The sequence below is a fragment of the Ruditapes philippinarum genome, unplaced genomic scaffold, assembly GCF_026571515.1.
Source record: "Ruditapes philippinarum isolate M1 unplaced genomic scaffold, ASM2657151v2 ctg2772_1_1_1_1, whole genome shotgun sequence".
In the NCBI taxonomy this organism is placed as follows: Eukaryota; Metazoa; Mollusca; class Bivalvia; order Venerida; family Veneridae; genus Ruditapes; species Ruditapes philippinarum.
In genome coordinates, this window is record NW_026864662.1 from 220,381 (window position 1) to 244,192 (window position 23,812).

The 23,812-nt window shown below is 32.6% G+C and overlaps 1 long non-coding RNA gene and 1 pseudogene across 1 annotated transcript; both read left to right on the forward strand.

The window, feature by feature from the left end:
• Nucleotides 1-960: 960 nt before the first annotated feature.
• LOC132726410 (uncharacterized) lies at nt 961-5,296 on the forward strand. The gene is made up of 2 exons (XR_009625191.1): nt 961-1,098; nt 4,723-5,296. It is a non-coding gene; the product is annotated as an uncharacterized LOC132726410 (long non-coding RNA).
• An 11,160-nt stretch (nt 5,297-16,456) lies between these two features.
• LOC132726418 (uncharacterized) lies at nt 16,457-19,842 on the forward strand (annotated as a pseudogene).
• The last annotated feature ends 3,970 nt before the right edge of the window (nt 19,843-23,812 follow it).

A 23,812-nucleotide genomic window follows, 5' to 3' on the forward strand; every position in this document is an offset into this window, starting at 1 on the left:
TCAAGCTAGTTTAATGAACGTCGATGGTTTAAATTAGGTGCCCGTTCGTGCCTGAAATAATGCACAGACGGGCACCGGAGATCTTCCTCCACCATAGTACAGTTTGAAAGTCGCCATATGACCTTTATTGTGTTGGTTCGACGTTAAACCCAATGAACCAGACTAAGATGTTGCTAGAATATACCTGACATATTCAAATTCATAATTGTGTAATTTTGTAAACGATAGAATGAACTATATAATAGTATTAACGTTGTTTTTTATCATCCCTCGTAGATATTATTTCGGCAAAATAAAGCAAGTATGTTAAGCGGTTTTTTTTTCTTTTCTTTTCTTTTTCATGCCATAATGATTAACAATCCACTACTATGATATTGATATTCTGTATTGAAAAATTACAATGTCAACTTTTAACATGACTGTAATGTATTTTAAGCCAAACACTGCAATGAATATCAAATCATGTAACTATGTGCTTGAAACCCTTTTTAACCGCTTGAAATACAATGTTTATTTTAAAGACACATGTCAAACTGATATGCCTTTGTTAAGTATTAAAACTTATGTTATGAGTTCATGGTTAAAATAAAAATGCGCTAATGCAAAATGTAGAAACATATGTGACAATTAGAAGAAAGTGAAGAAAGCTTTGACAAAGCTAAACATTGCATATTTTAATACTTATTTAACTTAACTCTCGTTTCACAACTGATTCTTTGATCGTAACAATAAGAAAACCACAAGGTACATGGTGTGAGAAGAAATATTTATTCGTTATAACTAAGTGATTTAGTTGAACCTCAAGCCTTTAGATATTGCAAATTATAAATTAAATACATCTGTCAAATATGCTGCATTAGATGTGCATATCGTTGGGCAATAATCGTTCGATTTAGACTACAATTATGTTATTCTTACTTCTAGTACAAACCATATACTGGTACAAGAAGTGTAATAAATCGATAATCAATAATATACGCATATATATATCATAATAAACAGTAACCTACATTCTAACAATTTTATTTTATGAACAGAACGATTTTATCAGTATATGTTTCTCACAGAAGGAAAATGGGAGGAGTGCAATCTCTTTTCGTAAGTAATTTTTTACAAAATTTATAATTTGTTAACCTTTTATCACTTACGCACCTTGAGGATAGAACAAACATGTAACAATTTTTTTTGATAGGTATGGTTTTTTTCTGAAAGAATGTCAAAAAATATACAATTTCATTTTCAATAAATTAAAGAGTATATCGATGTAAAAATCAAACAGATAACTGATTTCAAATAAAACTTTGGTCTAGATAGTGAAAATGCACGCGGCTTACCCTTGTCAGCTCTACAATATACATATACTTTAGGGCTCGGGATTTTAAATAAAAGAAAGGCCGTCGTATTATATCGTTAAATAACAAGAGCGGGGGCTTTGCTCGACCTTTTTATTTTTTCTAAAAGCAAACAAAAAGACGGTTTAAACAAATTTTTAAAAAGGGAAGTTGAAAAAAAATAAGTTTTTCCTTTTTATACGCCCGTTTGAAAAACGGGTCGTATTATAGTTCCCCCACCCCCTGGCGGGTGGGCGGCTGAGTGGGCGGTGTTCAATTGTTGTCCGGAACATATCTCATACACATATGGAGAGATTCTAATGAAACTTCATGCAAATGTGCACCACTATAAGAAGGTGTGTCGCGCGCATAAACCAGGCATCCAGGTCAAAGGCCAAGGTCACAATTAGAGGTCATTCGAAAAAGGCTTGTCCGGAGCAAAACTTACATACATAGAAGGATTTCAATATAACTTGGCACACATGTTCACTATTGTAAGGCAAAGTGTCCCATGCAAAATTTGGGATCCTGCGGCCAAAGTCAAGGTCAAATATAGGGATCAAATTCAGATAAAAATATGAAAATGTGTATTAGGACCATTTAGTCATCATTTATTGAGGGATTGAAACACAAATGGACATAATCATGACTACTGGTGTGAAAAATGTAATTTATATTACCGTATTAGTGGGTTTTTTCTGCAGGCTCGAAAGTCTGCGTTTTTTTCCAAATTTTGGCATGTTTTTATTTCTGCGGACTATTTCTGTGGCACGTTCTTTGGACAAAACGTGATTTATATTGTGCGACTCGTCTTATCAATGTTTAAATCACATTACTCTACCTATTTTATTTGCATATACACATTTGCATTTGTTTATCGTCGTCACCGCAAAACTGTATAGTAATTACAAACCATTATACTGTTAGTTTGCAAACAAACATAATGCGCAACAATAGAAAGATATGCATCTTTTTATTAGCGTGAAATGACGTGTGAAAAATATACCCCGGTACTATCTTTAATCTAATAAAATTGATAGAAGTTCACCGTAAATCAGATGACAAAGTATACGACGATTATTTAGCAGTTTAAGGGTTGAAATTGTTTGAAATATCTTTGTTCTTAAATTAGCATAATTAACAATAAGTACATTCTTACAAACACAGATTACATACTAAACCAGCTAACCGTTATAATCTATTAGTCGTTATAACTTAGACGAAACAGGTCATAGTGTAGGACACATATCGTTGCAGGTTAGAGAAATATTCTGAGATTTTTATTTCTGCGGTGCTGAAACTGACCGCTGAAAACGCAAAAATAAAGTCACCGCAGAAAACCCCACTTATACGGTAATATATGCAAGATCGAGGTCACTAAAGATGATTGCAAAGGTCACTAAAGGTGATAGAATATAGTGATTTTGTCCAGAGCATATCTCCTACACACATATGGAGGGATTCTAATGAAACTTCATACAAATGTTCACCAATATAAGAAGCCATGTCGCGCGCATGAGCCAGGCCTCAAGCACACACTTTGTGGTCATAGAAAATTGCTTGTCCGGAGCAAAACTTCTACATGCATAGTGGGATTTCAATATAATGTTCATTATATTAATTGTAAGGCGGAGTGTTGCGCGCAAAATTTAGGTCCCTGCTGCTTAGGTCAATGTCACACATAGGGTTCAATATTCAGATAAAAAAAATTACTAGAGATGATAGAGTATATCAAGATATTGCCCAGAGCGTATCTCCTATATGCATATCTATAATGCCAACATCTCTGTCAAAAGCTTCTGTGACGGTCTTATAGTGCGACAATGTTGCCCTTGTTTAAATTTAATAGGCTTGTCTAGTCACACTTGCTGTTTTGTCCATGTATGAATGCTTTCCATAGATGAATGACAAGTTAAGAAAATATAATCAAAATTCAATCAATTGACTGTCAATGTCATTTTAGGTCAATCTCATATCTTTATAATCTCACATGTCTGTTTGGTCACATGTGTTATATTGTCAAAATTTGAATCAAATCCGTACATAAATAACAAAATTATGATAACTTTACCAAATTCAATACTTTGACCTTGACGGTCGAGGTCAATTTGAGTTTAATATACATGTAGGTCCAGACCTTAAAGATGCTATGTCTTAATATGAAGTTAATCCATTAATAAAAGAAAGTTACAGCTAGCTACAGAAAAAAAACAAGAGAATTTCATTTATTTGACCTTGACAGTCAATGTTAAATTAAGGTTAATTTCATCATTATGTTTGTTTGATAGCAAGTTTGTTTTGTCCAAGTTTAAATCAAATCCGTACATAAATTACAAAATTATGACAAACCAACAATTAATAATTTGACCTTGACAGTCATGGTTATTCTAAGCTCAAGGTCAAGTGAACTCAACTTTTAGAAGGTCTTGTCTAAAATGTTGTTTTGTCAAAGTATAAAGATAATTTATTTATTAATTACAAAGTTACAGTCAATTATAGCAAAAATAAGTGAAAATTCAATAATTTAACCTTCAAGTCAAAGGTCATAAAAGAGCCAACGTCAATTTGAGTTTAATGTACATGAACAGTCTTATGCTAAAACACGTTCTGTTAAAATATGAAATCAATCCACATATGAGTTGCAAAGCTATAGCCAGTTATAGCTAAAAGATAAAAATTTCATTAATTTGACCTTCAAAGTCAAGTCAATAATGAATGAATGTCAAGGTTTGTCTGTTCAACTTGAAAGTATATCCCAAAAGATTATACAAAAATATAGCCACTTATAGCAATAAATCAATAAAACCAAGCAAAATTTAGGCATTTGACCTTGACGGTCAAGGTAATTATGAATAAATGTCAATGTTCGTGTAGTCTACCTAAAGGTCTTGTCCCAAGGGTTTTTTTGTGGCCAATTATAAAGACAATACACAAAGAACTTAAAAGTTATGATAAAGATACAAGTTTGCGTACGGCAACATCAACGACTACCCCAAGACAACGCCGACAAGACTGTAACAATACCTCTATTTTTTATTTTATTTTATTTATTTTTATGTCGAGCTAAAAAAAAACAAATAAACCGTAAAACACTAAACATGAAACTGAATTTGAAGGAGTAAAATAACAAACAAAAAAAATAATCCAGTCCTACTCTTAAACATAATGTATATTGAAAACTTTCATTTCCAGTATATTACAAGCAAAGTGGGCAAATTAACATAACATAAATAATATACAAAATGCAACTAAAGTATAACTTTTCGCCATTCGCAATATTAGCAACAATAATATTGGAAGCAACATAAATAGTTTACAGCAGCCGTTGTATGCAATAAATACGCATATGTATATAACACAAACTACAACATTTGTAACTCTCCATTTTCAGTCCGCTGAGAAAAAAGGCACACTAACTACCGCCGATATTAACAACGAAGTTCAGCCCTTTATACAAGATTTGACACACCGCGACAGAAAACTGTTTAATTATGCAAAGAAGGAAATAAGCAATGAAGCCAGCAAGTTAAATATCATAAATGCTACGGTCTGCATTGAGTTTCAAGACAGAGAACATTGTTGTTTTGGTAGGGGAGAAGGCGATGAACAGTACATCCGAATAGCAATGAATGATGATGGTGAATGCACTATAGTTTGGGAAAAACAATGGTTTTGCAGAAAAGTATGCCAAAGTGTTATCAACGCGGATTTTACCGTTTTGAAAGCATTCGCTAAAGCTGTTATTCCTTTTCTATTGTCAGCAGTTGGTATAAAACAATTGGGGTGGCATTGATAATAAATTGACTATTATCTTTTTTTAAGTGAATATATCATTTTCTAATGATGTTTAACATCTTAAAACTACAAAGCTTGTGTTAAACTGATATTCGTTTTCTTCATAATGATTATTCATCATTTATAAATAATTCAAAAAATATTTTAAATTAAATACAATTTAGAATATACATTATCTTAGTGTTTTGTCTTAGGTGCAAAAATGATCACAACGGCCATTCACAAGGCGGAATAATAGCATTGTATTAAATGCTGCGTATATATTATGTATGCTCTAAATAATAACGAGTACACGTTTTATCAAGTATTTGTCTCATACAATTTCAACGATAGCAAACACTAAAGGTGATTAAAATCCCAAACAGCCACCTTACATTTTGATAAACAGGTGGTATGAAGCAAGATTTAAACTCGACCTATACCTCAGAATGTTTCCTCCGTGTAACATTGATTATTACATTTAATTGCCTATCTTCCAGAAACATTTTTTCATATTTTAAGTAATATTGACATTGAACCTAGGGGGTTCAACAGGGTTCAACAACAATACCAAGCTAGACCTATTCGTATGCTTGCTAGATACCAGGTTATATATATTTTTTGAAATGAAAGACCTTTACCGACTGCGCTAAGAGCGATTCTTAACCTAGGCTTTTTAACATGTTTTACATTCATATCAATTTACAAGTGCATTGTAACGATTTCGGAATTTACCTACTATAAGGTCAAATGCAAGAGTGTCAGGTAAATATTGTTGGAGAAAAACAAATAACTAAGCTATTGATAGAAGACATCTTTGCAACGGCTTAAGTTGAGGGAAACATGTCTGCATATAAGTTTTAGTTAAAATTTTAATATATATCATTTTTAGGAAATTAAAGAGGGCATTAAAACACAGTCACGTGCATAATATTGCACGCCGATTTTTAAGGGAGAGTGTAATGGATATTGGTATATTGTAAAATTATGATCGTTAACATTTATTTTATATTCGATTACCACCTATCGATTTTGCGCAAAGTACGTGCATAAAATGTATTGAAAACCGCTCAATTGTAAGACAGGATAACAATGGACACGGACGAGGTATGATATTGTACAGAGCCCCTAATGTGACATTTTCCAGACTTTTTCCTCCGTAACTTATTTTCGTTTTTACAAAATAATAATTCGTTATTACGAAATATTAATTAGTTTTTACGAAATATTATTTAGTTTTTACGAAATTATAATTCGTAATTACGAAAAGATAATCCGTTAGTAGGTTCTTTGTCAAGCTCACGATGACCTTAAATAAGATTTCGTAAAAACGAATTAATATTTCGTAATAACGAATTAATGTTCGTAAAAACGAATTATTATTTTGTAAAAACGAATTAACATTTTGTAATTACGAATCAATATTTCGTAATTACGAATAAATATTTCGTTAATACGAATCAATATTTCGTAATTACGAATTAATGTTTTGTAAAAACGAATTGTTATTTCGTAAAAACGAATTTATATTTCGTAATTACGAAAAAAATATTTCGTAAAAACGAATTAAATCCCAAGAAAAAAATGTCGAAAATGTCACCTTAGGGGCTCCGTAGATATTGATTTTTGTTTTCTTTTGATATAATTTTAAACAATAGCTACTTCTTTTAACGAAGTACAATTTAAATAGAATAACTGAGAATAAGCGTTTTCATGTACACAGTTAATTCCCTTTAGTTTTACGACATTTTGACTATCTTAGAGCATATTTAAAAATAAAGATTAAATGGTATCCGTACATTGAAATCGTGTTGTCCATCTGTCAGTCCGCCTATCCTCCTGTCCGGATCTTAAACTTAGAAACGGTGTTACTGAAACTTGATAAAAATGTATATATGAATGGGAAAATGACCTAATTAACGAACTTGATAATTTGAGCATAAATGTGCATGCGTTACAATTTTCTCATTCTTAACGTGTTAACCATTCATTTACATACACTATGTGACGAACCAAATGATCTTTCATAATGTCATACTTCAAATTATGGCATTTTATGTCAGAAGGGTGTTCTTTTTCTACATAAAGGGCTAGTGTAAATTAAATTACTCAATTCAATTATCTGTGGAATTTTTATGCCCGCGAGCATATAGTTATTGAACCGTCCGTCTGTCCGTTCAATGTTAACCTAAAACGGCAAGTTGGATTTTTCTTAAGTTCTACCTGCTTACTAATCAATACAAAATACATGATCTGGGTAAGTAACATAACTATGGCTTCCATTTTACCAAGTTATTGTATTTTTCAGCACTTTGAAAATGAATATGGTTAACCTTAACAGGCAAGTTGAATATATCTTAAGTTCTATCTACAAACCGTACAATCAAATGGCTAGAAAAAAGTTCAATGCGTCGACAGCCGTACTAGTATATACATGTCGGTATAAAAACATAATTGACGGACGGTAAGTATTTATCTTTTATATCTCAATCTTGTTCGAGTAAATCAATGTTATCGATTCATACTCAACATCTAAAGGAGCCTGCTAACCATTTTCTGGCTCTTTTTAGGGGGTCATACGATGCGTGCGCATCCTCAGAAATTCTGATACAGCGAACACTTTGTCAACCGGTCATTTTAAAACAAAAACGAGTCCTGTAAAACAATCAGAATAGATTGGAATTTAATTCCGTTAGCAAAGAAGATCCCCTTACTTCAAGTTTTAGTATTCTAAATGCCTTGACTTTCTCGTTTAATGCGATTTTGATTCTGGATAGTGCGTACATCCGGCGTTTAAATGTTACAGAAATGGAGAAGTTGTCGGTAAAACTGAACGTTTCAGACGACTGGATGTTAGTTTATTGTGGAATCTATTTCAAAAATATAATTTCAATCTTTTTTCTTTTTCTTTTATATAAGAAATGTCTTAAAACGCACTTTTTACAGAAATAGACATAATGATATTGCGTACACTCTAAATAAAAATCAAGATACTGCGTACACAGTTATGTGTTATCCATTGTGCATCCTCAAAAAGGCTCGAGTTAAATATTTTTATAAATTTGTTACTTTATTTATCTAACACTCTATCTTGATAAAAGATTGTTTTACACTGCATTTAAAAATCACTAACTTTAAATAGTAAAATTTATATATTAATTTAGAAAATAAATGTGTGCCGATTATGTGGCGAATTCTCCTGCAGACATCATGATGGAAGAAACCGGCAAGGTGGTCCTCAACAAATGTGACCTTTGTAAGCATGTGGTTTATGTTCTGAGTATTTTTATTTGATATATACTTCTGAGTGGAAAATAGAACATTTGCCCATAAATTTCGTATTTACGACCTCTACTTTACGAATTCAGTGCTTTAAAAATTCACTAACAGACCTTCGTCCACCTGTAATGGTTATTTATCAAAGTAAACTATCTTAAACTTATGATAAATCTTTTACATTACATAAAAATATTTATGAAGTTGTTAAATAACGATAAAATATACCTTTCTTTGTTGTGTTTTGCCCTACATAGAATGCGCATACACGTAATACAACAAAAGTTGTTAAAACTCGATTGATTAGAATTTTGTATAAAGTAAGGTAAGAAAATAAATTTCAGGGTGGTAAAATGAGGAAATAGATCTTGATTTTGAGTGGTTTGTGCTATCTTATGGCATGATATGGATTTCAAATAAGAAGGTCGTTAAATCTACCGTTGATACAAACATTTTGAGAAAAAAAATATATTGAAAACGTCCATAAAGTTGTTTGTGTTATTTTCTTTTAACTTCCAAGCGAAATACAGACTATTTATAGAGAAATAAAAGCAACGTTGAAATAGCGCTTTTTTGACGGCTTTTGCACGCGACGTTAGGGGCACTTAAATACTGTACAGCGTTAATGACTGAATTAAAGACATTGGTATCCGTATTCATTTTCTTAGTTAGACCATTTTCTATCATTCTAGATACTTTTCAGAGCAAAATTCAACAAAAAAGACTATCAGAGTTTCCAAAATGGAACCGTTAATGTGTCGGTTTGCAAATATACGTAGGGAGGAAATAATGTCTGCTATTGTATCTAATTAGAAAATAAATATCAACTCTGACTGCATTGTTGTAGAATAATGCACGGTTTGATGTCAAATGCGTAGGAATATAATCACGAAGGCCAAAAGGCATGAGTGATTAATTACAAAGCATTTGAACGAAAACACGTACATTATTATTCTTTATCACATACCCGTGCCGCTTTTGCGACTCCGTTTATTTTAATAAATGGTATTGTACTATCATGCATATATTTTGACGTGACGTCATTTACGTATGTAATACTGCACGTTTGTAACGTCGCTTTTCATTGGATAAACGTGACATTTATTAAGAGGATATTTTTTTCGTTTGAGTGAAATGTTGAAAATATTTTCACGAAACATGATAAAATTCCATATATTTTATTAAATCTTATCATCTTAAGTGAAAATATATACCATATAGCACGAAAAATGTAAATATAACAATTTTCTTTAATGTTATCTTCAAGAAGAAAACAATTAAAAATAAAAACTTCCATTTGTTACGGAGTTGCAATTGTACAGCACTCCGTAAAACATTGACTATTTAAATGTGCGGAATTCAGTTCAATACATAATTTATCAAGGCCATCTTGACTTGAACTGTCTTAAGAAAACATAGCCAGCTAATTTCTGATAATGAAATGAGCAGCTGAAGCTACAGACTGCCACAGAAAATCATCTGAGAAAGAAGTCCCAAAAATTAATATAATTTTTGACTTCGCCCACTTTCATGATTACTTTTCATATTTGTTTTTTACCAATTTTGCTATGTATTTGATTGACATGGCACCATATTTCATGGGCAAAATTAAATAAATAGTTTTATAAACGTGCACGGTTGATGTCAATTTATGAAGAAATCTTACTTTTTCTAGTAAAAATTAAGTTTCCAGTACATGTATTATAAATTCATTATTAATATTCCTGACGGGTTATATGCAAACGGTTGTTTACAATATAACCCCCGTAGGGAACGTGTTACAGTATCGCGCTTTTAGGTTACAGTATAGAATTTTCAAGATGGAGGATTATTTGTGGGGAAGAGAGGTAGGTATTTTTTATTCCGGTCCATACTACAAGTAGTTTAGTTTCTAATAGATGTTTTTGTGCTTCGCTCGTAAGGAGCAGGATCCGGTGTATAGTCATACATTTCCTTCGACCCTGCATCGCAAATTTATCTCTTTATTGGCTCATAAACATGCAGATTTGACAGTTTGAAAATTTGAATCGAGAGATCAACGCATTTTCTCCACTTCCGACATAATTTAAGCATACCTACAAAAGGTAAACCTACAAAACGTAAGTCCTTTGTGTTTAGAAACGTTTATAAAAGTAAATGAACAGTTGGACCCATTTTTCATGTTTGTCAAATGCGTTTAAAAAATTAAACAATGTTACAGTATAGAGCGAGGTGAATTTTGCAGTGTTACAATATAGACCACGTGACTTTGATCCGGTTTTTTTACAGTTTTCCAGATTTCGGTTACAGTTATAGATATTTTCCAAATTTCAAAATTAAGTTTGTGAGATCCATGTAAATTTTCTGAAATAGACCTTTTCTATTTAATATATTCTTGAAGGGTTGTATTTACATTTCTCCTTTGCAGAAAAGTTACAGTGCTATTTTCTTTCTTTTTAAAGTACCTATGTTGAGACTTTTTTGCAAGAAGTAATGGCCTATATGTAAGGACTAGTACTTGTACTGTTTCCAAGCAAAAAACAGTACTGTTATCAAATATGTTCGGAGGGAAAATAGATTTATTGCTTGATTCCATTTTACACTTTTATAATGCCTTATTAGTTAAAGATATAGATAAACAATGCCTTAAAGAAAGTTCAAACAACGGACAAAATGAAAAATGTTACAGGCTCATTTGAATGTCTTGAGGCCTGTTCATGGGACGGTTGAGGCAACTGCAAGCTACCGTCCACGCCTCCTAGTACCAGCTTAAGCACCATTCAATATTTAACATGCATGAACTGGTAAACTTTAGGGTTTTTTCAACATCTGTAGATGTGTTCATATGGCGGTTATCATGGAACCTTATTTGTGACACGTTAGTGCCATTCCATGAAAAACTTGCAGTATTATAAGATACAACAATCACATAATAATTTAGTGAAGATTGTTAACTTGTAAAAGTAATCCTGTAATTTAATAAAATCAGATGATGGCTTCTTATAAAATTCAGACTAAAGTTAAAAATACAGTGTCCCCAGGTTAAAAATTGCGTGTTCCCCTCAACGATAATACAATAGACGAAACTAAATAAAATGGAATTTTGAGTGGGGATCTGATCATACCACAGATAATCCCTCGTGAAACATTTCAGAAAAGAGCGGGCACCTGACTAGAACCAACGATCTTCCGTAAACTAGCTTGATAGATTCCTCACATACAAATAATCCAACGTCATGACGGGAATTCACCCACAGCAGTTATGAAGTCGGCGACCTTATTCTGACTCGGCCACTATTATGCACCTCTATCAGGTTATACGGAAACTATATTGTAATTGTCTACCCTTAATTTATACTCGATATATTTCAATATTCTTTTCCTTTTCAGATATATGAAAACTTCCATAAGGATGTCTGAAATAAAAATAGACTTTTAATTTAATAATGGCACAATAATCCCTACTTCAACCAAGAAGCATTCAAAATGACACTAGGGTCATGATAAGTCCAAATATTTAGCCGTTAACTGCGGATTTGAAGCTTTTTTTACATTGGTCAAATCCGCTTTCTTATTAACGTAAAACTGTAAAAAAAATGCGAAGTCTTTCAATGAAGGGCTTGGTCATGATTTGATTTTTCCTTGCAAAATGCTTTCTTTAGAATGCTACACAGCAACTGCTTTTTGGTTCGGGAGAAGAAGGATTTTTAAACATTGCTCTTTTTAAAACCTATACTAGTATATTTTTGGTTTTCGTATCCCGGATTGCAAACGAAACCATTTGAACAACTTTGGTAGAAATTCATGTAAATTTTATCAAATTTGGTGTAGTAGTTACTGAGGGAAAATGTAGAGCACTGAGGAGATTGGAAAAAACTTGTATCCAGGAACAGATTGAGCCCGATACAACTAGGCAATTAAGGACGGACTGGCCGTTAGGGCAAATTCGTCGTTATGAATGTCTATGATGGTTTATCTGAAACGCGATAATCGATAGTACGATGGTGAAAACGCGAAATCACGAAACTACGATGGTGAAAACGCGAAAGCACGATGATGAAAACGCAAAAGTACGATGATGAAAACGCGACAGTACGATACTACGATGATGAAAACGCGATAAACTATCGTGTTTTCACCATCGTACTGTCGCGTTTTCACCATCGTAGTTTCGTGATTTCGCGTTTTCATCATCGTACTGTCGTGTTTTCATCATCGTACTATCGCGTTTTCACCATCGTACTATCGCGTTTTCATCATCATACTGTCGTGTTTTCATCATCGTACTATCGCGTTTTCACCATCGTACTGTCGTGTTTTCATCATCGTACTATCGCGTTTTCATCATCAAACTATCGCGTTTTAATCATCGTACTATAGCGTTTTCACCATCGTGGTTTCGTGATTTCGTGTTTTCACCATCGTACTATCGGCTATCGCGTTTTAGATTAACACATTCATAGGCGATGGCCCTAACGGCATTCCGGAATGCCATCGCGTATGAATGGTTTGATCTGAAACGCGATACTCGACAGTACGATGATGAAAACGCGAAATCACGAAACTACGATGGTGAAAACGCGACAGTACGATGGTGAAAACACGATAGTTTATCGCGTTTTCATCATCGTATTATCGTACTGTCGCGTTTTCATCATCGTACTTTCGCGTTTTCATCATCGTGTTTTCGCGTTTTCACCATCGTAGTTTCGTGATTTCGCGTTTTCACCATCGTACTATCGATTATCACGTTTAAGATCAACACATTCATAGGCGATGGCCCTAACGGCATTCCGTAAATAAGCCCACCAGTTGAGTTGAGATTTAAAAGTCTATGTATCATCCATATATTTTACCTAGTATATAGAAGGTCTAAGCTGTAACCGAAATCTGGGTATAAACTGTAACAAAATAAGATAAAAATCGCTAGGTCTATGCTGTTACCGTTACTGTTGCTGTTACATTGCAGTGTTACAATATAGACCACGTGACTTTGATCCGGTTTTTTACAGTTTATCCCAGATTTCGGTTACAGTTTAGATATTTTCCAAATTTCAAATAAAGTTTGTGAATCCATTATTTTCATGAAATAGCACCTTTCTATTTAATATATTCTTGAAGGGTTGTATTACATTTCTCCTTTAGCAGAAAAGTTACAGTGCTATTTTCCTTTCTTTAAGTACCTATGTTGAGACTTTTTGCAGAAGTAATGTCCTATGTAAGGACTAGTACTTGTACTGTTTCCACAGCAAGAACAGTAACTGTTATCAAATTGTACGGAGGGAAAATAGATTATTGCTTGATTCCATTACACTTTATAATGCCTATTAGTTAAAAGATATAGATAAACAGAATCCTTAAAGAAAGTCAAACACGGACAAAATGAAAATGTTACAGGCTCAATTTGAATGTCTTGAGCCTGTTCATGGACGGTTGAGGCAACTGCAAGCTACCGTCCACGCCTCCTAGTACCAGCTTAAGCACCATTCAATATTTAACATGCATGAACTGGTAAACTTTAGGGTTTTTTCAACATCTGTAGATGTGTTCATATGGCGGTTATCATGGAACCTTATTTGTGACACGTTAGTGCCATTCCATGAAAAACTTGCAGTATTATAAGATACAACAATCACATAATAATTTAGTGAAGATTGTTAACTTGTAAAAGTAATCCTGTAATTTAATAAAAATCAGATGATGGCTTCTTATAAAATTCCAGACTAAAGTTAAAAATACAGTGTCCCCAGGTTAAAAATTGCGTGTTCCCCTCAACGATAATACAATAGACGAAACTAAATAAAATGGAATTTTGAGTGGGGATCTGATCATACCACAGATAATCCCTCGTGAAACATTTCAGAAAAGAGCGGGCACCTGACTAGAACCAACGATCTTCCGTAAACTAGCTTGATAGATTCCTCACATACAAATAATCCAACGTCATGACGGGAATTCACCCACAGCAGTTATGAAGTCGGCGACCTTATTCTGACTCGGCCACTATTATGCACCTCTATCAGGTTATACGGAAACTATATTGTAATTGTCTGACCTTAATTTATACTCGATATATTTCAATATTCTTTTCCTTTTCAGATATATGAAAACTTCCATAAGGATGTCTGAAATAAAAATAGACTTTTAATTTAATAATGGCACAATAATCCCTACTTCAACCAAGAAGCATTCGAAATGACACTAGGGTCATGATAAGTCCAAATATTTAGCCGTTAACCGCGGATTTGAAGCTTTTTTTACATTGGTCAAATCCGCTTTCTTATTAACGTAAAACTGTAAAAAAAATGCGAAGTCTTTCAATGAAGGGCTTGGTCATGATTTGATTTTTCCTTGCAAAATGCTTTCTTTAGAATGCTACACAGCAACTGCTTTTTGGTTCGGGAGAAGAAGGATTTTTAAACATTGCTCTTTTTAAAACCTATACTAGTATATTTTTAGCATATAAAGAAAGATTTATTCAGTCAAAAGCATCTTAAAGACGTTTCCGGGAGTAGTCACTGCGCACATAAACCGGGCATGTCACTTTCCGTTACTTGTTATTTATTTCGTTTTTTGCGTTGGGTTTAATTAAAGTTGAGTAGTCTTCGGATAAAAAAACACAATTACAGCTAAAGTGTCAAAATCAAATATAAATCGCCGTTTGAGATGTCTTTGCGAAAGTGGAGTAAGTCAGGTTCCTTTATTTCAAAGAAACGATCAGAAAGTATCGGAAATATCAAGTTTTGTCGCATGTACCGGAGAGTGAAAATGACTGCGTAACAGAAGTCAACGCTGATTCGGACGAATCATTTCAGTGTTCTGTTGACAACAATGTGGATGAAATTGGTGTCGATGTGCCATCTTTGAGAGAAGGTCGTAGAATAGTTGAACTAGGATATTTAGCGGACAAGTTAAAGTGCACTGAGTGCAGTCAAAACCTTATTCTAAGTAACATTTCAAGGGAAGTGAGATATTGATATGGGTCTCTGCTATATATAGACTGTATATGCGGTGTTTCTTATTCTGTCGAGACGAGTAAACGTCGCCGTGTAAACAAAAAAGGACCAAAAATCTTCGACATTAATACAAAGGCAGCATTAGGTAAAATATTTTCCATTTGTAATCTAGAAATGTTTATGATTAAAGTAGGCCCTATGGCTATTGATAAAAATTATTAAGAAAAAAACACTCAAAGTTGTGTCGTTGAGTTAAATCCAGATCAGGGACCGAACCCAAAATCTATCATTTATAAGGTAATTGCTCTACCGACTGAGCTATCAGGCTCTACCATAACTGTTTAGAGTATGACTTAATTGTTTTTAGTGTAAATAAATATTATTTAGGTTTTTTATTCAATTTGTAAAAAAGCTTGTAATCAATTTTAAAATGTGTTTTTTCTGATTTTTCAAGATAATTGTGTAAGTATTTTATGTCAGGTACTGTAGACTAGAATGCGTGCACTAGAATGTATTTTCCTCTGTCACTGTACTATACTGTATATCTATACTAATATATATAGACTATACATTACTCTGTCCTAAGTAAAAATGGCATCTTGTTGTTTATTTTAATCTATGAGTCAAGTGATGCTTAATATAAATGTTCTAAATATTTCCTTAAAGTTTTTATTATTTAACCAGGGTGCAGATATGGTAGTTGACATCTTGTACAAATAAGCTCCAGTGCTCCACCCTTTCAATGTATTATCAAGTTAATGAATAAATATTTTAACTAACTACATTGTAAAAGCAACAAGATGCCTTTTCATTTATCACGCTTTTGTAGACTAACTTTTTGTTTGAGAAATCTAACATACATACATGTAGCATCTCTTGGTGTTGGAATCTATATTTTTGGTATTATTTATTATGTAGTATTCTTTGTAATGGCTTTGTAGATGATGTTTAATTTTTGTCTATTGTCAGCATTGGCTATAAAAGATATGTTTAGAAACTAAGTAAAATTGAATAAACGATTATTTTAGAGTTACAGTAACTGAATTTCGTGTATTTCAATGATAATGTTGCCTGTCCATGAAAATAATATTTATAATTTTGTTGTAGCACTATGTCTCAGTTCTGATTATCATTATAGGAATGATGCACTGTGGGACTGGCGCTCGGCAGATTGAGAATTTCATGTCAGTAATGGAAATCCCTTGTTTACATTCTTCTTCTATGAAGGAAAGAGAAGATGAATTAGCAAGTCATATCAATGATGTAGCAAAGGAAACATGTGAGGAAGCATTAATGGAAGAAGTTCAACTGATAAATGATAAAAGGTATACACATATTTAAAAACTTTGATATATATATATCTACATACTTATATTACTTGTCTAGCCAGTTTTATAATAATGTCATCTTACCTAGAATATATCATGTTATTCAGTATTTGGAATAAATATTAGACTTAAAAAATTAAAATAACAATCTGAAATGAAGTTCTGAATTCAAACACAAAAAGAAAAAATAAGATTGTGACAGGTACATATTACATTTTGTATCTCACATAATGTAGAAATTGTGGATTTATTCAGATTTCATTTTAGTTTTAGCTCATCATTCAATTTGACAAATTAGATGTCTGTAATTTGATTATTTCATCACATATGATAATTCCCCGACTATTTTAATCATTATTACGTAAAATATTATGGGCTTCCGTGGCCAAGTGTTTAGAGTTGTTGACTTAGAACCATTTGCCCCAAACCGCTGTGGGTTGGAATCCCGCCAGGGCCTTTGAATTTTTCATGTGACAAAGCTATCCAGGTATCGATGGTTCTATCCAGGTGGTCCCTTGTGCCCGTGGTCTTCCTCCGCCAGTAAAGCTGGAAAGTGACCAAATATATTTCACAGTGTTGGTGCGATGTAGAACTCAACAAAAACATAAAATATATTTATATAAAATATGAGGCGCGTCATGAGATAAGGGACCTTTAGGCGATTGCGACCAAAATGGGTCCATATTAGTATGTGTGGATGTCTGTTGAATGTTGTGTAACCAAACAACATGGATCCTGATGAGACTGCATATTATATTTATATTGTAAATGTTTAATAATTTCAGGGATGAAAACTTCAATCAGATACCATCTGAAGTATTAAAATATGACATGGACTGGCAGAAACGTGGATCTAGCCGTTGCTATGATAGTAAGTCTGGTGTAGGTACTTTATTCGGGAACAAGACTGGTAAAATAGTAGCCTATGATGTAAGGTCAAAGGGCTGCCGAAAATGTATATTTTATGAAAGTAAAGGACAAGTACCTCCGAGTCATAGTTGTTTTAAGAACTGGTATGGGAACTCCAAAGCAATGGAACCCGATGTTGGGTGTAGCCTTGTGCAGGAAGTTGAATCAAAAAATGTTCATGTTGGTGTTATGATTATGGATGACGATGCAACAGCTATGGCTAAATTAAAACAACAGTGTCTCATCCCATCACCAAATGGTCGGACATAAATCATACCAAAATACATCTTGGAAATAATTTATACAGCCTTAAAAAAAACACAAGTGCCTGTCAAGCAAATTAATTCAATGGTTTCAGAAATGTTTCTCCTATGCAGTTTGTCAAAACAAGGGAAACCCATCTGGTCTACAAACAGCCATAAAGCAGATTGTACCACATGCCTTTGGAGATCATGCAAACTGTGAGTCTTGGTGTAATTACCATAACAATCCAGAAACATACAGACACAGTTCTACTCCTTATGGAAAAGATCTAACAGGTGATGAATTAAGAAAAGACCTGAATAACGTCTTTGAAAGTTTTGTTTTCAATGCAGAAAAAATTGCTCCTGGAGCTTCAACTAAAGAAGTTGAATCTTTCAACAACATGCTTTCATCAAAGGCACCTAAACGCTGCCATTATTCAGCATCTGGAAGTTTGAAAAATCGTTTAAGTTGTGCGGTAGCTCAAAAAAAAATGCTGGAAACTCTTACATAAATAAAATGAATTTGAAAACAGGTGTATCGCCTGGTAGATTTTATGCCAAATTAGCAGCAAAAAGAGACAAATCTCGTGCAAAAAGATTATTTTTTGAAAATACAAAAATCTTTAAAAAAAGGAAGTTGGACAAAAAGTTAAAGAACAAAAATAAACGTGCACAAATGATGTGAGAGAAGAAACGTCTTATCAGTCAGGTGTTGCTATGTCAAATATTTGTGATGTGACTGAAATTCCTCCTGCCGTTAAACCGCCTTCCTCATGTAAAATTCTTCAAGAAGACATTTGTGTTAAAGTATACTGTGACATTGAAACAACATCTCTTCACAAAACTTGTGATATTATACAAATTGCATCTGTTTGTGGGAATGAAAAATATAATTAATATATTATGCCATCTCAGACAATTTCTCAGGGAGCATCAGAAGTTACTGGTTTGACTGTCCATAATAATATAATGTGTCTTCAAGGAAAATCTGTTAAATGTGAAAGTCTACATAATGTTTTAACATTGTTTCTTTCATGGTTAAACCACAGGGGCAAGTGTGTTCTCTTAGGTCATAATTTCAGGCTAGATTACTCAGAGCATTTGAAAATTGCAAATTACTCAATGCTTTCAAAGATATTGTGATAGGGACTGTTGATACATTGTTTGTTTTCAAATCAGTTTATCCAGATCTTGACTGTTACAAACAAGAATATCTTGTTAACAAATTCATGAGTGTCCAATATTCAGCACATATCGCACTAGCTGATGTTGAAAGTCTGCAACAATTAGTTTTACAAACAAACATTGGAGATAATGTTTGTGTAGAAAATAGTGAGACAATTATTTCTTCATTTAATATTTACAAATAAAAACAGACTTGTGACTCTAATAAGTCAACTATGGACTGTTTGATTAATGACAAGGTTGTTTCAAAAGGAATAATGGATAGAATAGCTAGTAGTGGTCTTTGTTTACAGCATTTACAGTTAGCAATAAAACGCAATGGTTTAGAGGGCCTAACACATCTTTTCAAAGAGAAGTCATCAGATGGAAAACCAAGAGTCACATCTCTTAGACGTATTATTAAAAGTGTTTTCAATTATGTACATAAAATTGTGTACATCCAAACGAAAATATACAAAAAAGTATATTGCTGAAAGGAATTTCAGCAGAATTTTCAAACATAAGTTGAAGTGTAAATTATAATTAAAAATTTTGACTCACTATTTTCTACCAAAACATTTGTGACATCATGATTTGTTGATATTATATGGCATTTGACTATTTAAAAAAGTATAAAAGCATGTAATGAATAGAAAAAATTGCTTTATATCATATTTCATATTGTTTTTTCTCTCATGAATACAAGTTGTGAACATCTCATTGAAAGATGTAATAATAACTGAAACAAACAAAAATCATGTTTAATTATTTATTTTATATGAAGAATAATAATTTTTTTTTACAAAACATGTAAGACAAGGAAATCTAGTCCTCGTGGTGTTGAAAAATTATGAAAAATAGATACATTATAAAATGGCTATTTTTTACATATAAAGGGAGGTTATAAAACTGTTTTGTTTTCTTCCAAGACAAGTATGAAATAACAGCCACTTCTATTTTTATGCAGTCTTAAGAATGTATTACTTATTTTAAAACTTTACATTTCTGTACCCTTTATAACTGCTACAAATCATAAAATATGATCATTTAGCCACATTTTACTATTAAGGGGAGGTAATAACTTGCCATTTTACTAAGAAACGAGCATGGTAAGGCATATATTTCTTTATATTTTCTGTAATCATACATAATTAGCTAACTAAATTAGAAATATGGACAAATTCTCTGCGTAAGAATTTATTTTACAGACACAAATGTCAAAATTTTGTCTGTTTATCAACCCTTCGGTTAAAGTTTTTAGACATAAATTCCATCATATTTTACCCAAAATGTACTGATTTTTATATTTGTTGTATTTTAAAATGCTCAATAGATATAATTTGAAGAAGAAATCATGACTTTTATGTATATTTCTTGTCTTTTATTACAATTATTGATTATAATTGTCTGAATATCATTTTTTAAAGACATACACAGTAATGGCCCTTGAAAAAGCGACATTGTGAAAAAACGAGCATGGTGACCCTTATTTTTTAAATCTGATTTTGTTCTATGTAACCCATAGAACATATGTACAAAAAAGGAAAAAATTCTCCGCGTAGAATCTTACTCCAGGATATGTCTTTAAAATGCGAAGTAAGACGGCATTTTAGATAAAATAGAATACTTAAAGTATTTATAACGAATAATGGTGTGTGGATTCTTTATTTATATCGTAAAACATTTCAGGCAATTAAATAGTAACATAGGGCCTGTTCCATTTTTTTCTACTTTTTTTCTGTTAAAGCGCAAATAGGATATAAATCAGCTCGTGCAATATCAACAAAATGTAAAATATTGACTATATTTAATCTTTTGTTTATTTCAGGTGAAGAATTTGCATTGTATGTGAATAAATATTAAAATGAAAAACTTTAGAAGATATTACTGAATTTAACTGGAAAAAGTCATTTTACCCAAGTAAAGTACTTTATTTGTTTTCAAGTAACTTAAGTTCCACGTTGTTCTATGAACCGCCTTCGTGGTCGAGGGGTTAGAGTCGACGACTTCTAATCCAGTTTCCTCTCTGGCGTGGGTTCGATCCCCGGCAGATGCTTTGGTAGTTAAGCACGGAGGAATGTAGTCTAGTACTGTTGTAACTCTCCAGGAACGATGGTTAGGAAACTACCCGCCTATATGACTGAAATACTGTTGGGAAAAGGCGTAAAATGAAACAAACAAATGTTGTTCCATGAAAATTTTTATGAAACACCTTAATAGCAATTTATTTCACAAGTCAAATTTTCTGCATACTACGTTTCAACTTCAGTGTTTAGTTTAGTGTAAAGTTCTCATCTTAAAAGAATCTGATTTACGTACTCGGTACAGAAGCGCATTATTTGTACTATTATTTCAATCCATTTTTGTATAAATATAGGATAAAATAATTCTGAAAAGGAATAATTTTATATATTTGTTTTATATTAAAGATGACAATTTGCATCAGGTGTGTGCATACAGACTGAAATAGAAAAAATAGTGGAGATGTCTTCCAAGTAATGGAATGTAAGTTAATATTGCTTTACTTTTGTCTTATTCTTTTGTGCATCAAAGCGTCTGCCTTTATTTCATGAAATGAATTATTTTACGAGGTCTGATTTTCATTAAGTAGATTAATTTATACATGTAAAATCACATACCTCATGATAAAATTAAGATTTTATTGTAATTTCAGGTATTGCAGTTTAACCTCTATATCTCTCTGAATCTTTGAGGGACAAGAAGTAAAAAACTTCAGGATTCATTTTGCCGCATTTTCACAACCAATATAGCTCACAATAAAACAAAGCACCTTCGATTTTATGAAAAATATACGGAATCAGGAAGTCGGTTTACATATCAACATTTATTGTAAATTTTAAAATTGTTTTAAGTATATCATTACATTATCAAATAATAAATAACAAAGTTATAGTGTCAATCAATATAATTACCCCTCACTTTTTTCGTAATGCTAATTTCCCATAGGCCTCTAGGAGTTATTTTTACTGTTAATGCAAGTGTACCACGTGTCTAAGAATTTTGTACTGTTACATAGGTAACAGTATTTTTTACCAGTATAAAATCTGGTAACGTGGTCTATTTTCTAAATTAAATGAAATAAAATGGCCATCATTTGTTTCTCGATTCATTCTTATTTTCGACGTTAAACCCTGATAGGACATCAATTTTCTTCTCTGGAGTAACTGTGACACTCATAAAATTTAGTTGTTTGCACCCTGGTGTACTTTTCGCGTATAAAATATATTTTTGTTGAATAGTCAAAAAGTAAACATCCGTTTTCAACGGAAGTAATTGCAATGTAAATAATTATGTGTCAAACTGGAACATGCAGACGATTTAAGCATGCAACAAAGGATTATTTAACAATTTTAATTTTAATTGAAACGTTACAGATATGGTGGACAGACATAGGATATCATCGTTATTTTGTCAAAAAACATGCTAAGAATATTCTGGAACCAGAAGGATCAGATTTCACAGATCATAACCGTGTAAATGTGTTAGTGTTTTGTTTTCTAAATAAAACCTAGCTTATTGTATGTTTATGATTTGTTGGTATCATCTCTTGCTTAAAGAATAAAAGAAAAAGAAAACTTCTCAAGTAAGCCTAAAGTACACTTGAAACTTAAAAGGTAAGGACAAGTTAGTTATTGTTACTCTTGGTTTCTTTTTGTTACAGCTAGATTTAGTTGACAATTTCAGATCATCACAGTATTTTTGTTCGGGGTAATAAATAAATAACACATGGGTTTGTGAGAAACAGTAAAAAAAATGTCATCCCTCGTAAAAATACTGTTACCCTCGGCTACGCCTCGGGTAACAGTATTTTCCTCGGGATGATATTTTTACAATTACCCTCAAACCCATGTTTTATTTATATGATAATGCGAGTATCATATGATAACTAACTTTTTAATTAAACTACAAAAGTAATACAAATATATTCCAGGAATAATTCCTGATAGCATCATTAAAGTAAATAAGATTTTGACAGTCGGTTCATCAAACAAGACAAATTAAATCCATTTTAAGGTTCAAAGGAATGTTTATAACTCTCAAAAATGTAATTATAACATAAGAGCCTCTGATGATGAGCGATTGCTGCCGTGCTGGCGCTATCAAAGCAACGTCTGACATTCATTTACTCATGGTTACAGGTATTGTTGCAGAATATATTTTGTTTGGTTGTTTTGTTTTATGGCACACGAATTTGGCCATTTTGCGCCGAAATAGGAAAGATGATTTGGCTCACCTAGGGTGTTAAAACTTAAAGCAACACCAGGCCACCTCACCTACTTGAGTTTAGAGATGTGCATAGACTCCAGCAATTCGAACTAATTTAGTCGTCTCTTACAATCTCGAAGAGATAAACAGTGGCTGCATTTCTTGCAGGATAGTGTTATAAGTAATTGACGGATTAATTAATTGAATCGAGAATTATATTTTGCTTGTGGTTAAGGTCTCACCAGCACTATAAAAGTAATATGGCGATTTTTAATATAACCATGTGGTGATGACCACAGGAACCTCGTCGTGCATAACATCAGGCACAAATAAGCGCCTGAGTAGAACAAGCAAGCTGAATAGTCGCCTCACATGAAAGAATATGGCCCTTATATGGCTCAAAGTTAAAAGATACATTGGTGAGAGGTTTTTGGTTTAACGCCAACGACCTTATCCACTCCCCGCCCTATATCAGTTAATAGAACATTTCAATGTTATAATTAAAGATGTTTGACAGGTTTTACCGTTTATAAGCCGTTGTTTGCATATATAGCCCAAGTCAGCCTTATATTATTAATCTAAAATGCAGCACGTTTCCTTGAGAAAAAAAAAGAAAAAACTTT